At 40.9% G+C, this 13946-nt stretch overlaps 1 pseudogene; it reads right to left on the reverse strand.

The window, feature by feature from the left end:
* Window positions 1-6231: 6231 nt before the first annotated feature.
* The window catches only part of LOC138312823 (uncharacterized), a 42310-nt pseudogene continuing 34595 nt past the window's right edge, over window positions 6232-13946 (reverse strand).

A 13946-nucleotide genomic window follows, 5' to 3' on the forward strand; every position in this document is an offset into this window, starting at 1 on the left:
GATCGCTTCAAACAACCTCCAAATAAAACTACGCCCAATGACAAGCACTCTTGGTTTAGAAGTAGTCATGCATGCATAAAAGTTTGAAAATTTATACTTAAATGCCAATCTTAGAAGAATGCATTGTCCGTGAAAAATTCCACCATTAGATCCGTGTCCAGAGAAGTGGCCTTCGATTTTCGTGCATTTTTTTTTTACACTTTTAGGCAGTATCATGAACAACGAGGAACTAACGAAAGTATGTAGTATGATAGTATTAGCCACGCCACATCTACTGGAACTGTATAAATCATCACAAACTTTCAAAATTGTCCCATACACTTAAATTCGTTTTACACAAAGAATTTTGTCTTTCTTTTATAAATAATAGACAGAGAAATTTGCGCATGCGCCATCTAAACCTAGACCTAAATTTATTGGCCAATCAGAGTCTCCAGAATCATTTATATACCCAAAAAATATTGCTTATATTAAAGATGCTTACCCCACAAACCACTTTTAAAGCAACCCAAGTTTTTAAGATTCTTATAAAAAAACATTTCGACAACATGCCTACACGCAGGCAGGCGAATTATACGCTTCCTAAACATATTATTTAATGTTTTCTCATCTTATCTTATACTCATATCAACGCAACGCTCATCGTTCATCGACATTATGCATGAGTTTTCTTATGTGTTTTAGGCAAAACTATTTTATCCTATGCAACTCCTTTTATTAAATCAACATTTACAATTTTGTTTAAGTTTTTACTTGCCTTTTTCTTATCCTGATCTTTTAGATACAGTCCTTGTTTATATGCTAATCCCTGCCTTGGAGTTTGGCCCTAAATAACCTTAGTTGTCGATGGGCCGTAAAACTCAAACAAACAAAACAAACAAACAAATAAAGAAATGTTTATAAGCATTCTTAAGTTTTCGTAAACACAAATTAAGCTTATAAATTAGCTGCCTTCTATACACACTTGATGTCGAATTTTGAAGCAGAGAAATCATCCTTTCACCACGCAGGTGCAAATGTGTATAAACAAATACGGATACAATATCAGAAGGTACTACTAATGCTAGCATAGGTTATAATATACCTGTATAATGACACACCTCCTGTACTAACACACAGTATTCAGTGATAGATAGTTAATACTGATATTCATATGATGTGGAAACCCACGAGAAGATCATAGATAGGCAATTGGTCATTTGATTAAAATGCAAAACAGCACTCCTGATACTTTGCAAATATTTATGACCATCATCCAGTCATTGTAATTGTCAGCATTGTCAGTATAATGTCATACGGGTGGGGTGTGTTGCTTGGTGTCTAAGGCATAGGGAGCGGGGCGACATGCTTCAAGCTTCAGCGATATAGCACTATAAAACGGGCAAACAGTTCCACTATACAACGCAAAGACACAACACGTACATACCGCTGTCTCGCAACACACAAGAAGACACACTCGTTGCTCTTCACGCACATCGCTACACGCGACACTACATGCATGGGGAGGCCGTCCTTACATGACCCTGGCTGTTAATAGGACGTTTAAAATAATCGAACAAACAAACCCATCATCACATATACACTAAACGGACGCCATCCTGGGGGTCGAAGTGGGACAATTGCTTGGTTCTCAAAACCACGATGATGCCAGAATGAAATGCTTGAAGAACAATGTTCATTAGCCCCTGATTCCAACAACTGATTGTTGAGGTCATGCACCCTATCATTATATTGAGGTGACGTCGCCCAAGGCTGACGACGGAGCTGTCCAATAATAACATGATCAAATCCTATACCATGGCGGGGAAATACCGCACCGGACAGTATATCGAGACATAGTTTATGGGTTGAAAGTCTCTCATCGCATAAATGGCTAGTTGTAAAAATACTATGGAACACACCAGATTGGAAAGGAAAACTTGAACAAAGAAGAGTCGCGCAAAAGTTTATTCTTATACTTGCCTTGTAGTTTGGCCCTAAATGACCTTAGTTGTCGATGGGCCCGTAAAACTTAAACAAACAAAAAAATAGTTTACAAATGTTAAGACCACCCTTTAGCCCGAATCACATCAAAATCATTACTGACGTTAGATAAGTTGAACGGAACGGAGTGGTTAAAAGGATCTGTATTTCAATCAGTCCCAGTAGTAGAATGTCATATTTGTCACACATCTTGATCCCAAAAAAGAACTATGTGTTTAAATATACCGTAAACAAATACTATGTTTTTAAACACACAAGATGGCGCGCACCATCCATAACAAATGATCGAATTACGAACCCATAGAAGGTCTTAAAGGTCCAACAACAACCTGACAAATCTACAAAATTACTAAACCGTTGGATGTAAGAATTTCTCAAGCAAACTTCTTATCAATAACAAAAGACCTTCTCCAAAAACAGGCGCTTCTTTGTCTTAGTGTGTGATCTAATTATAGCTTGCTCGGGAGAGGCTAATATATATCGTTCAACGGTTTAAACCTCCGCTGTAGCAAGGGAAGAAACTCGTGTTGTCTAAAGTCAACAATCTTAGAAATAAATGAACAAAGATCACACAAAATTAATTATCTACGCTACGCTACATAGTTTTCATTTATCCCTAACCTCCACACTTCCTGGAATAGGCGAGACTCATACTTCCTTCACTGGTCGAAAGATAACTCCCAATGTATTCCATAGCGAAAAATGAAGTTTAGAAAAATATTATAATCACCGTAGTCCTCGCAGTTTGATCACCAATAACTTGGACCTCAAAAAACCTAGTAAACTGATCCATTACCAATATAATGTTATTATTCCTGTTTTTAGCACCGGAAATGGCCCTAATACATTCGTAGTGCTGGATGACAGGGGTTTCTTCTTTTCTTTTTATTTCATTGGTTTTCATGGGGAGTACAGGGTTCTGCAGTTTGATCGAAACGAATTCTACAAACCAATTTATAAAATAACAATTTGAGGCTAGGAATCGTTCAACCAGGTAGCAGAATTTGAGCTAACACACCGCCATATCCCTCCCGTATACCACACATTGTTTTGAACCGAAAGTGTTTTATAGGCTCCCTTGTTGATCGCTTCAAACAACCTCCGAATAAAACTATGCCCAATGACAAGCATTCCTGGTTTAGAAGTAGTCATGCATGCATAAAAAGTTTGTAAATTAATGCATTGTCCGTGAAAAGTCCCACCATTAGACCAGTATCCAGAGAAGTGGCCTTAGATTTTCGTGCATTTGTTTTTTAACAAGGGCAGGGCCGGTGAGCTTATGTCATGGCGCGGCGTCCGTCGTCCGTCGTCCGTCCGTCCGTCCGTCGTCCGTCGTCCGTCCGTCAACATTTCCTTTAAATCGCTACTAGTCATAGAGTTCTGCATAGATTGTAACCAAATTTGGCCACAAACATCCTTGGGGAAAGGGGAACAGAATGTATAAATTTTGGCTCTGACTCCCCGGGGGCAGGAGGGGCGGGGCCCAATAGGGAAAATAAAGGTAAATCCTATAAAACGCTACTTGTCCTAGAGTTCTGCATGAATTGTAACCACATTTGGCCACAAACATCCTTGGGGGAAGGGGAACAGAACTTGTATAAATTTTGGCTCTGACCCCCTGGGGGCAGGAGGGGCGGGGCCCAATAGGGGAAATAGAGGTAAATCCTATAAAATCGCTACTTGTCCTTGAGTTCTGCATGGATTGTAACCATATTTGGCCACAAACATCCTTGGCGGAAGGGGAACAGAACTTGTGTAAATTTAGGCTCTGACCCCCTGGGGGCAAGAGGGGCGGGGCCCAATAGGGGAAATAGAGGTAAATCCTATGAATCGCTACTTGTCCTACAGTTCTGCATGGATTGTAACCAAATATGGCCACAAACATCCTTAGGGGAAGGGGAACAGAACTTGTATAAATTTTGTTCTGACCCCCTGGGGGCAGGAGGGGCGGGGCCCAATAGGGGAAATAGAGGTAAATCCTATGAATCGCTACTTGACCTAGAGTTCTGCAGGGATTTTAACCAAATTTGGCCACAAACATCCTTGGGGGAAGGGGAACAGAACTTGTATAAATTTTTGCTCTGACCCCCTGGGGGCAGGAGGGGCGGGGCCCAATAGGGGAAATAGAGGTAAATCCTATAAAACGCTACTTGTCCTAGAGTTCTGCATGGATTGTAACCAAATTTGGCCACAAACATCCTTGGGGGAAGGGGAACAGAACTTGTATAAATTTTGGTCTGACCCCCTGGGGGCAGGAGGGGCGGGGCCCAATAGGGGAAATAGAGGTAAATCCTATAAATCGCTACTTGTCCTAGAGTTCTGCATGGATTGTAACCAAATTTGGCCACAAACATCCTTGGGGGAAGGGGAACAGAACTTGTATAAATTTTGGCTCTGACTCCCCCGGGGGCAGGACGGGCGGGGCCCAATAGGGGAAATAGAGGTAATCTTATAAATCGCTACTTATCCTAGAGTTCTGCATGGATTGTAACCAAATTTGACCAGAAACATCCTTGGGGAAGGGGAACATAACTTGTATAAATTTTGGCTCTGATCCCCTGGGGGCAAGAGGGATGGGGCCCAATAGGGGAAATAGAGGTAAATCCTATAAATCGCTACTTGTCCTAGAGTTCTGCATTGATTGTAACCAAATTTGGCTAGAAATGCATCCTTGGGCTAAGGAGAACAAAAAATTGTATAAATTTTTGGCTCTGACCCCCTGGGGGCAGGAGGGGCGGGGGCCCAATAGGGGAAATAGAGGTAAATCCGATAAATCGCTAATAGCCATATAGTTCTGCTTGGATTTTAACCAAATTTGGCCCAGAAATATCCTTGGGGTTAACAGAATTTGTATAAATTTTGGCTTTGACACCCTTGAGCAGAAAGAGTGGGGCCCAATAGGGGAAATTAGAGGTAAATATTCAAATTCCTTCAGAAAAGAAACAATGTAACTTGTTATTCAGAAACATTCCTAGGCAATTACAAACCAGGTGAGCGATACAGGCCCTCTAGGGCCTCTTGTTTAACAAAGGGCCGGTGAGCTTATGTCATGGCGCGGCATCCGTCGTCCGTCCGTCAACATTTCCTTTAAATCACTACTAGTCACAGAGTTCTGCATGGATTGTAACCAAATTTGGCCACAAACATCCTTGGGGGAAGGGGAACAGAACTTTTATAAATTTTTTGGCTCTGACCCCCCGGGGGCAGGAGGGGTGGGGCCCAATAGGGAAATTTGATGTGAATATTCAAATTCCTTCAGAAAAGAAACAATGAACCTGTATTCAGAACATTACTTTGCATTACAAACCAGGTGAGCGATACAGGCCCTCTGGGCCTCTTGTTTACATTTTACGACAGTATCGTGAACAACGAGGAACTGACACAAGTATGTTTTATGATAGTATTAGCCACGCCACATCCACTGGAACTGTATAAATCAGCACAAACTTACAAAATTGTCCCAAACACTAAAATTCGTTTTACAGAAAGAATTTTGTCTTTCTTTTATAAATATAGACAGAGAAATTTGCGCATGCGCCATCTAAACCTAAACCTAAATTTATTGACCAATCAGAGTCCTCCAGAATCATTTATATCCCCCAAAAATATATATATATATTTATTATCATGAAGAATCAAAACAATAACATGACGACATCAGAACAAATCGTTTTTCACTCAAAAAGTAATTTGAAACTACATTACCATTACCATAGCTGTTAATAGGACGTTAATAAATCAAACAAACAAACAAAACAAACAAACATTACCAAACACTATTACAATTGGCTCTAGTGGGGTTGTAAAAATCCGCCACAAAAGTGTGTATCTGCAACATAACAAGTTAGAATTACACTCAAAACATAACCCTGCTATTTATAACTGATGTAAATTTTAACTAGAAAGTCTGTAATAGGGGAGTATCCTGTGGAGAGATAGATTGTGTGTCAGGGAATACATACATCATTCTGTGTACCAAAGAACACATGAGAATTCTACATGACACGTATCTCCAATTATCTAAAGAGCACCCCTACAGGAAGACTTTAAGATATACCAAAGCAATCAGAAAAATGTGAAAAACGATTCGATTCAATAAGTTATAAACACTGCCTAAAGGAACATGAATATTCAAAGAACATGACACAAAATTGACCTAAGTTTGGACGTCTTGATGTCCCACTTAGTAAAAGTGTATTCTGCCGACCAATACCCTGAAAGACTACCGGCACAAGCAAGTGTTTTCCTTTAATGGCTGAGCAAGTTCCATTTCAACAAAATTAAAAAGACGACCTTAAAAGAGGAGCTTAAGTGACAAAATGACAGACATGGATGTAGTTTACGATCAAAATAAGACCTTGGAACGGGTTTTTTTGTTAAGGAGGCAAAAAAGGGGACCATCCCCTTCAGGTCTGAACTTCAAATAGGAAGACAGCGCTACAACCGCAGATACCTTGGTAGGTCCATGTGCGAAAGAAACAGCGTGACAGATGTGATCGATATTATGCTTGAAATCATAAAAACGAACCTGAACTTCAACTGTGTCGTGAGACGATATGAAAGACACATTTTGAAATTTAATCAAATTGGGTGACTGAAGTGGACCAGCTATTTCACCCAATCTTGTCAAGGCATTGAAGGCAAGAAGGAACATTGCCTGAAATAATGACTTTTCAAACACATTGTCAGATAGGTGAGTCAACGCCTCAATCAGTTTGTCCAATACAGGAACAGTGATTGGTAAACGCATATCAACTGCTGGCTGCAAACGGTAAGCCCCAGCAATCAGCTTCTTTACCAGAAAGAATTAGCTGAGTCAATGTTATGTATTAATTTGTAAACATATGACACTGCTGACAAATAAGTTGACATAGTTTAAGGAGAACAGCCTAGCTCATGCAAATGAGCAACAAACAATGCCATGTGATGAGGTGATATACACTGAGTAAAAGGTTGAAATTGGTATTGATATGCAAAATTACTAAATATCCCCATGCCTTCTTGTAGGTGCTTTTACTAGAGGGAGCTAGAGACGCATTTAGAGAAGTCTTTCAAAGTGTGGAAGAAGTTGACTGTAAGGAATTCCTGCGGTACAGTCATTGGTTCCTTCCGTGCCTCTGGTGCGAGCCTGTGAAAGGTTGGTACCTGTAAGCGAGAAAGAGAGTGCTAGAGTATTGGTAATACCTGGTCCATGTTTTGCCTTAAAGACTAAGTTCAATTTCAAGCACCGTAAAACGAGCCACCTTACCATTTAAAGTAGAGTGGTCTCCCGAGCAGTTTGCTTATTAATAACTGGAACCAATGAGGCATTATCTGTTAAAAATAGAATAGCATGATTTGCCCACATATGACCCCACACTGCAATGGCAAGTAGAATCGGATAAATTCCAGTTTTTAGGAAAGGGACCATTGAACCACATATCTCCATAAATGGCGCCGTAACCTAGGGAACCTGCTGCATCAGTGTGCAACCTGATCATGTCACTAGATAAAAACTTCAATAAAAAAAAAATAATAATAAAATAAAAAATGCTCTACCATTATGCTCGTCCAAAAATTTTAGCCATACTTTTAAGTCGGCTTTAGTATCAAGAGAAATACGTATGTGATGATAGGATTTCTGAACCCCGATTGTTAAATCGATTAAGCGGCGTAAAAATGGTCTACCTGGTACTATTGCCTTGCAAGCAAAATTAAGAAGTCCAATGAGAGACTGAAATTCTTGTAAAGTACATTTGTCCCTTTTCAAAAAGTTGGAAAGAGATGCTCTACATTTGGTCAACTTATCAAAGGGGAGTCTAGCTTCCAACTTAACTGTATCTAGTTCAATACCCAAAAATTCCATAACCTGAGAAGGGGCAAAAGTTTTATCCTGAGCAATTGGAATACCAATCTTTTCACAAGTAGCGATGAAACGAGCTAATGATGTCTCCGCTAAGCTTTGACTCTGTTCCACTAGTAGAAAATCATCGAGGATGTGTACTACATGAGAACAACCAAGTTTGTTACAAGCAATCCAATCTACTGCAGTAGAAAAGGTTTCAAAAATATTGCATGAGGAGGAGCAACCCATAGGTAAACAACTGTCATAGTAATACTTCCCTGCCCATTGTATGCCCAAAAGTTCATAGTCATCAGGATGAACTGGTATAATGCGAAACGCTGATTCTATATCAGTCTTAGCTAAAAATGATGCTTGACCGTATAATCTTATTTTTTTGATATAGCATCATCTACCGTACTGTATTTGCACAGTGGAAAAATCTGGGGATACACCCGAATTTACAGAAACCGAACCAGTTCTTTCAGGATATGAGAGATGATGAATTAAACGGAATTGTCCGGGTTGTTTTTTAAGGCACTAAACCTAGAGGACTGACTTTTAGATTAGGAAACGGCCTATTGTGAAAAGGGCCTCGTAATTCTGTTTTTACCTAATTTCTTTTGTACAAGGGTCTCCATGGGAAAAGTCTGGGTCCACGTACGAGACTGGGTGCACTGGTCGTCTTGCGTATGCACAACATACATTTTGGGCTGTTTCTGTTGTGTTGTGCCGTCCCGCGTGATATCAGGTGTAGCTGAAGGGCTTTCTACAGTAGCTCCAATTTGAGCCAACCTGTTTGCCGTTGGGTTGCATCTCGTATCCGGGGAGAAGAAGGTCCTGGTGGTTGAATAGTTATTGCCGTCTTTTTTCTTCCTTTTTTTACTGCTACTACACTACTTTGGTTTCAGACTCCGGTTAGACGAGAAAGGTAAGATATAGGCCCTGTATTTTTTTTTATCAATCGGCTGGGTCATGGCCGAGCACCTGGTCTGTATGATTTTCCATGAGAGGCGGTGGCTTGAGGGTCAATCGTTGAGTTTAATGTTGGATTGTCCTGATTCTGATCGGAGCGTTGTGGGTGTACCAATCTTGCGAGCGTGCTGTCGCCTGGCTTGATTTGAATTAATGTTCGTTCGAAATATCCTTCCGAGTATACTATCTGTGTATAACCCTGGCACTTTTGACACTGGATATCCATGTCATCATGAGTGTCCCCCTGTTTGGCTCCGAGTGTGGTGTGGGGCACAGCTAGCGAATAGTATAAACTCTTAAAGATGGCTTCCCAAAACAAACAAAATGAACTACATCCAAAATCTCCCCAAAAGGAATCAACCACAAATCAACAAACAAAAAGCGGTACAACAAACACATTCCCACAGTTTCTGGTCATGTCCTCTACACAGAGCGGCAAGACCACTGCAGGTTTATCACCCTTAATATTGCGAAAGGGCATCAAAGGCATTGCCGGCGATGTCAAATCTGTTAAGCCTTTGGGATCGGGTGATCTCCTAATAGAGGTTTTCCGCAAGCAACAAGCGGAGAACCTCCTTGGAACCACCAGTTTTGCCGGCCTCACTGTGTGTGTAAAACCACACTCATCATTAAATTGCAGCAAGGGGGTAATCAGGTGCCCAGCCTTGCGCAATGACAATGAGGCCGACATACTGTCATACTTCCAAGAGGAGTGCATTCCGGTCACGTACGTGAAGAGAATCATGACCAGAAAGAGTGGGAACTTGGTCCCAACACACACTTTCATATTGACGTTCGCAACACCAACGTTACCGCAGAGCGTAACTGTTGGTTACCAGCGTTATGCTGTTACTGTCTACATTCCAAATCCATTGAGGTGCCGTAACTGCCAGAGGTACGGCCATCATGAGAGCAATTGTAGACGGAAAATGGTATGTCAGTACTGTGGCCGTGAAGGTCACGATGAAAAAGACGAATGTGACATTGTCAACCGTCACTGCGTCAATTGCGGGGGTGACCATGCTGCGTCTGCTCGCACCTGTCCTGCCTGGACTCGGGAGAGGGAGATATTACGGGTCAAATATACCCAAGGTGTCTCTTTCCCCGAGGCTAGGAGGATAGTCGAGCGTTCAGACCTGAATGTGGCAACCTATGCTCAGATAACTCGCGCAAAGACGCCTGTTGACAGTGTCATCGTCAAACATGCATCAGTCCAGGCCTTGGTTGACGAGCCTAACTGGGACAATGATGTCCCAGATATGGCTGATGCTAAGACCTGCAAAATAATCATGGGGGACCCGAACAGGTTCAAGTCTGGTCCATCTAAGCCACAACACAAACCACAACAAAGACCACAACAAAAACCACCTGGAGCTAAAACGCCAATCCCACCGGCCTCTCCAGGACTTACACAATACCAAACACCGAACATTAGAAAAAAAGTTACCGCCGCTCGTCATAGACGTGCTATATCTTCACCGTCTATTGACGTAAAAAAACTCCCTGAGAAAGCCAAGCGACCAGCAAATACACCACCGCAGGAGCAACGCCAGACAAAAACCACCAAGGTAAAGCTGGCGAGGCTCCCTGCACTAAACAACAAACCCAGTAAGGGATCAGATGACCCTATCCTTGGACGGAACATCTATGATGTTCTATCGGACGACAGCGAGTTTGGTGACAACACATTTATCGCCACCAAACAACCTACTTCAAGTAGTCCTGTCGGTCCGACAAACTATCCTCAGGACCAACATAGAGACAAACACTATCATACAATGGAACATACGCGGATTTAAAGCGAACATAGAAGAATTAAAACATCTTATACAAACAAAAAACCCATCCATATTCTGCCTTCAAGAAATAATGCTGAAAGACACCATCAATCTCAGACAATTTACACTATACACCAAAACTCCAACAACAGGCGGCCGGGCATCAGGTGGTGTGGCGGTGGCGGTGCATGAAAACGTCCCCCACAGACACATCCAGCTCAATACCACCCTACAAGCTGTTGTCGATTATCTTCTAAAACTCAAATTACTTATCTCTGGATTCCCAGTCATGTGGGTATAAAGGGGAATGAACAGGCTGATGAAGCAGCTAAGACTGCTCTTCGCCTAGCAAAAACAGATTGGAAACTACCATACACCGACATCAAACCTTCAATTCAGTCAGCCATCAAACACCATTGGCAACAAAGGTGGTCTACCGAAACAAACAATAAACTGTTTAAAATTCAACCTACACTTAATCCTAAACTGTCCAGTCGGAGAGACCGCAGAGAGGAAGTTGTTCTCTCTCGGCTCCGAACTGGACACACACATTTTACACATTCCTATCTATTGAGAGGGGAGGATCCTCCTACATGCCATGCATGTGATTCTCCTCTCACAGTGGAGCATATTTTATTGCATTGTATTGATTTTAAACACATACGAGATAAATACTACGATGTCTCCGACGTGTACACTTTGTTTCATGCCGTGAGACATAATCGTATTTTTAATTATCTCAAAGAGATCGGTATTTTAAGCAAAATATGAACGTTTTCTCATCATACATCGTATCAACTCAACATTTCATCGTTTCATCAACATTGTGCATGAGTTTTCTCATGTGTTTTAGCCAAATTTATTTTATCCCATGCAAACCTTCTTTTTTTTATCAAATTAACGTTTACAATCTGTGTTTTAGTCCTTACTTGCTTTTTCTTACCCTGAACTTTTATCCTGATATTAATGCATGATTTGTAGTTTGGCCCTAAATGACCTTAGTTGTCGATGGGCCGTAAAACTCAAACAAACAAACAAACAAACTGTTGCCGTAAGTGCAACTCTTCACCGAAAAATAACAATCTGTTCTATATATTTACCTCCAAATACTCCATTTAGTTGTGATGAACTGAGTTACATCGTATCACAACTACCAGTGCCATATATTATCATGGGTGACTTTAACGGTCATAATAGCCTCTGGGGCTCCCCAGGTACTGATGATAGAGGTAGACGTATCGAAGAGTTTATTGATAAAAACAGCTTATGTCTTTTTATAACACCAATGCCCCAACATATTTACACTCTGCCTCTGGCTCGCTTACCCACATTGATCTATCGTTGTGCCATCCATCAATTCTTCTGGATTATAATTGGATGGTCAACGATGATCTTTGTGGGAGCGATCACTTTCCAATTATACTTAAAAACATAGGGTCACCAAAACTTGAGGAGCCTATTCCTCGTTGGAATCTACATAAGGCGGACTGGGTTCAATTTAAAAATTTGTGCGCAGAGGAGCTCATTGAGGATAAATTTTTGAACCTCGATGACCCCATTAAAATTTTCACAGAAGCGCTCACTTCTATCGCTACAAAAACCATACCAAAATCCGTGCCAAAACCTACAAAGTTTCGTCTCTCAAATGATTCATTTATCAATAGATCTGGTAGAAATTCCGCTCTGAGGCGGTACTTGGCTTCGCCAACCGTCTCAAACTATAACAATTTTAAAATTTGGAGAGCAAAAGCTCGAAGGTCTATCAAATCCGACAAGAAAAGTACTTGGAAAGAGTACGTCTCAAAAATTAATTCCAATACATCTTCGAAGAAGGTTTGGGAAATGATTGGTAAAATCAGTGGGAAAAGAAAAGCATCACCATCCTCCCACCTCATTAACAAAAATAAAATATTTTCTTCAAAATCCGAAATAGCTGACGCCTTTGCCAAAAATTTTGCTAAAAATTCATCCATCAAAAATCATTCCAAAAAATTTCAAAAATTTAAAAAGGAAAAGGAAAAGAGACGTCTTAATTTTAAATCCTCCAATAGTGAAAGTTACAATAGGCCTTTCGAGATACCAGAATTGCTCGAGTCCCTTGAGAAATCAAAGGACTCGGCAGCTGGACCAGACGAAATTCCATATATGTTTTTAAAACAATTACCAGACTCTTCACTAAAATGTCTTTTAACTATATTTAATCAAGTTTACTCTTCTGGCAAAATTCCCGAGTCTTGGAAGGAATCTACTATTATACCCCTTCCGAAGCCCGGGAAAGATGCTACTGATGCCAATAACTATCGTCCTATTTCATTGACGAGTTGTATTTGTAAAACTCTAGAACGTATGATAAATACTAGATTAGTTTGGTTCCTGGAATCAAACAATATTTTAAGTCCTTTGCAAAGCGGCTTTAGAAACCGCAGGGGAACGGTAGACCACTTAGTTAGACTAGAAACATTTATACGAGAAGCATTTGCCAAGAAAGAACATCTTGTGGCCGTATTCTTTGACCTTGAAAAGGCATACGACACAACTTGGCAATATGGAATCATGAACGATCTCCATGACATCGGTATACGTGGTAATTTGCCAAAGTTTATATCAAATTTTATATCTGACAGGCATTTCAAAGTTCGAACGGGTTCAACTTATTCAGAAACAGAAACACAGGAGATGGGCGTCCCTCAGGGTGGTATCCTTGTCCGTCACACTTTTTGGACTAAAAATTAACAGCATAACTAAATGTCTTGGCCAATCTACGGAAGGGTCTCTATTTGTGGATGATTTCTTGATCTGTTACAGATAAAAAAAACATGCACACTATAGAACGACAACTACAACAATGTTTAGGCAAATTACAAAATTGGGCTGACGAAAATGGCTTTAGATTTTCAAGATCAAAAACTGTCTGTATGCACTTCTGTCAAAAACGAAAACCACACAATGATCCTGACCTCACACTCAATGGAATTAAAATTCCAGTAGTTGAACAAACTAAATTTCTTGGACTAATATTTGATTCGAAACTGTCCTTTGTTCCACATATCAAACATCTGAAGGATAAGTGCTCGAAGGCGCTGAACATTCTACGTGTTCTGTCCCATTCTGATTGGGGTGCAGACCGTGAAATGCTTCTACGTATCTACCGGGCACTTATTAGATCAAAACTTGACTACGGCTCGATTGTCTATGGATCGGCTCGCAGCTCCTATCTACAGATGCTTGACCCTATCCAGAATCAGGGACTGCGTCTGGCACTTGGAGCTTTTCGAACAACACCTGTGAAGAGTCTCCATGTGGAAGCTAATGAGCCATCTCTAGACGATCGACGAAAGAAATTATCCTTACAGTATGCTGCCCAACTGAAATCCAATCCCAAAAACCCC

Source organism: Argopecten irradians, unplaced genomic scaffold (genome assembly GCF_041381155.1).
Source record: "Argopecten irradians isolate NY unplaced genomic scaffold, Ai_NY scaffold_0482, whole genome shotgun sequence".
Classification (NCBI taxonomy): Eukaryota; Metazoa; Mollusca; class Bivalvia; order Pectinida; family Pectinidae; genus Argopecten; species Argopecten irradians.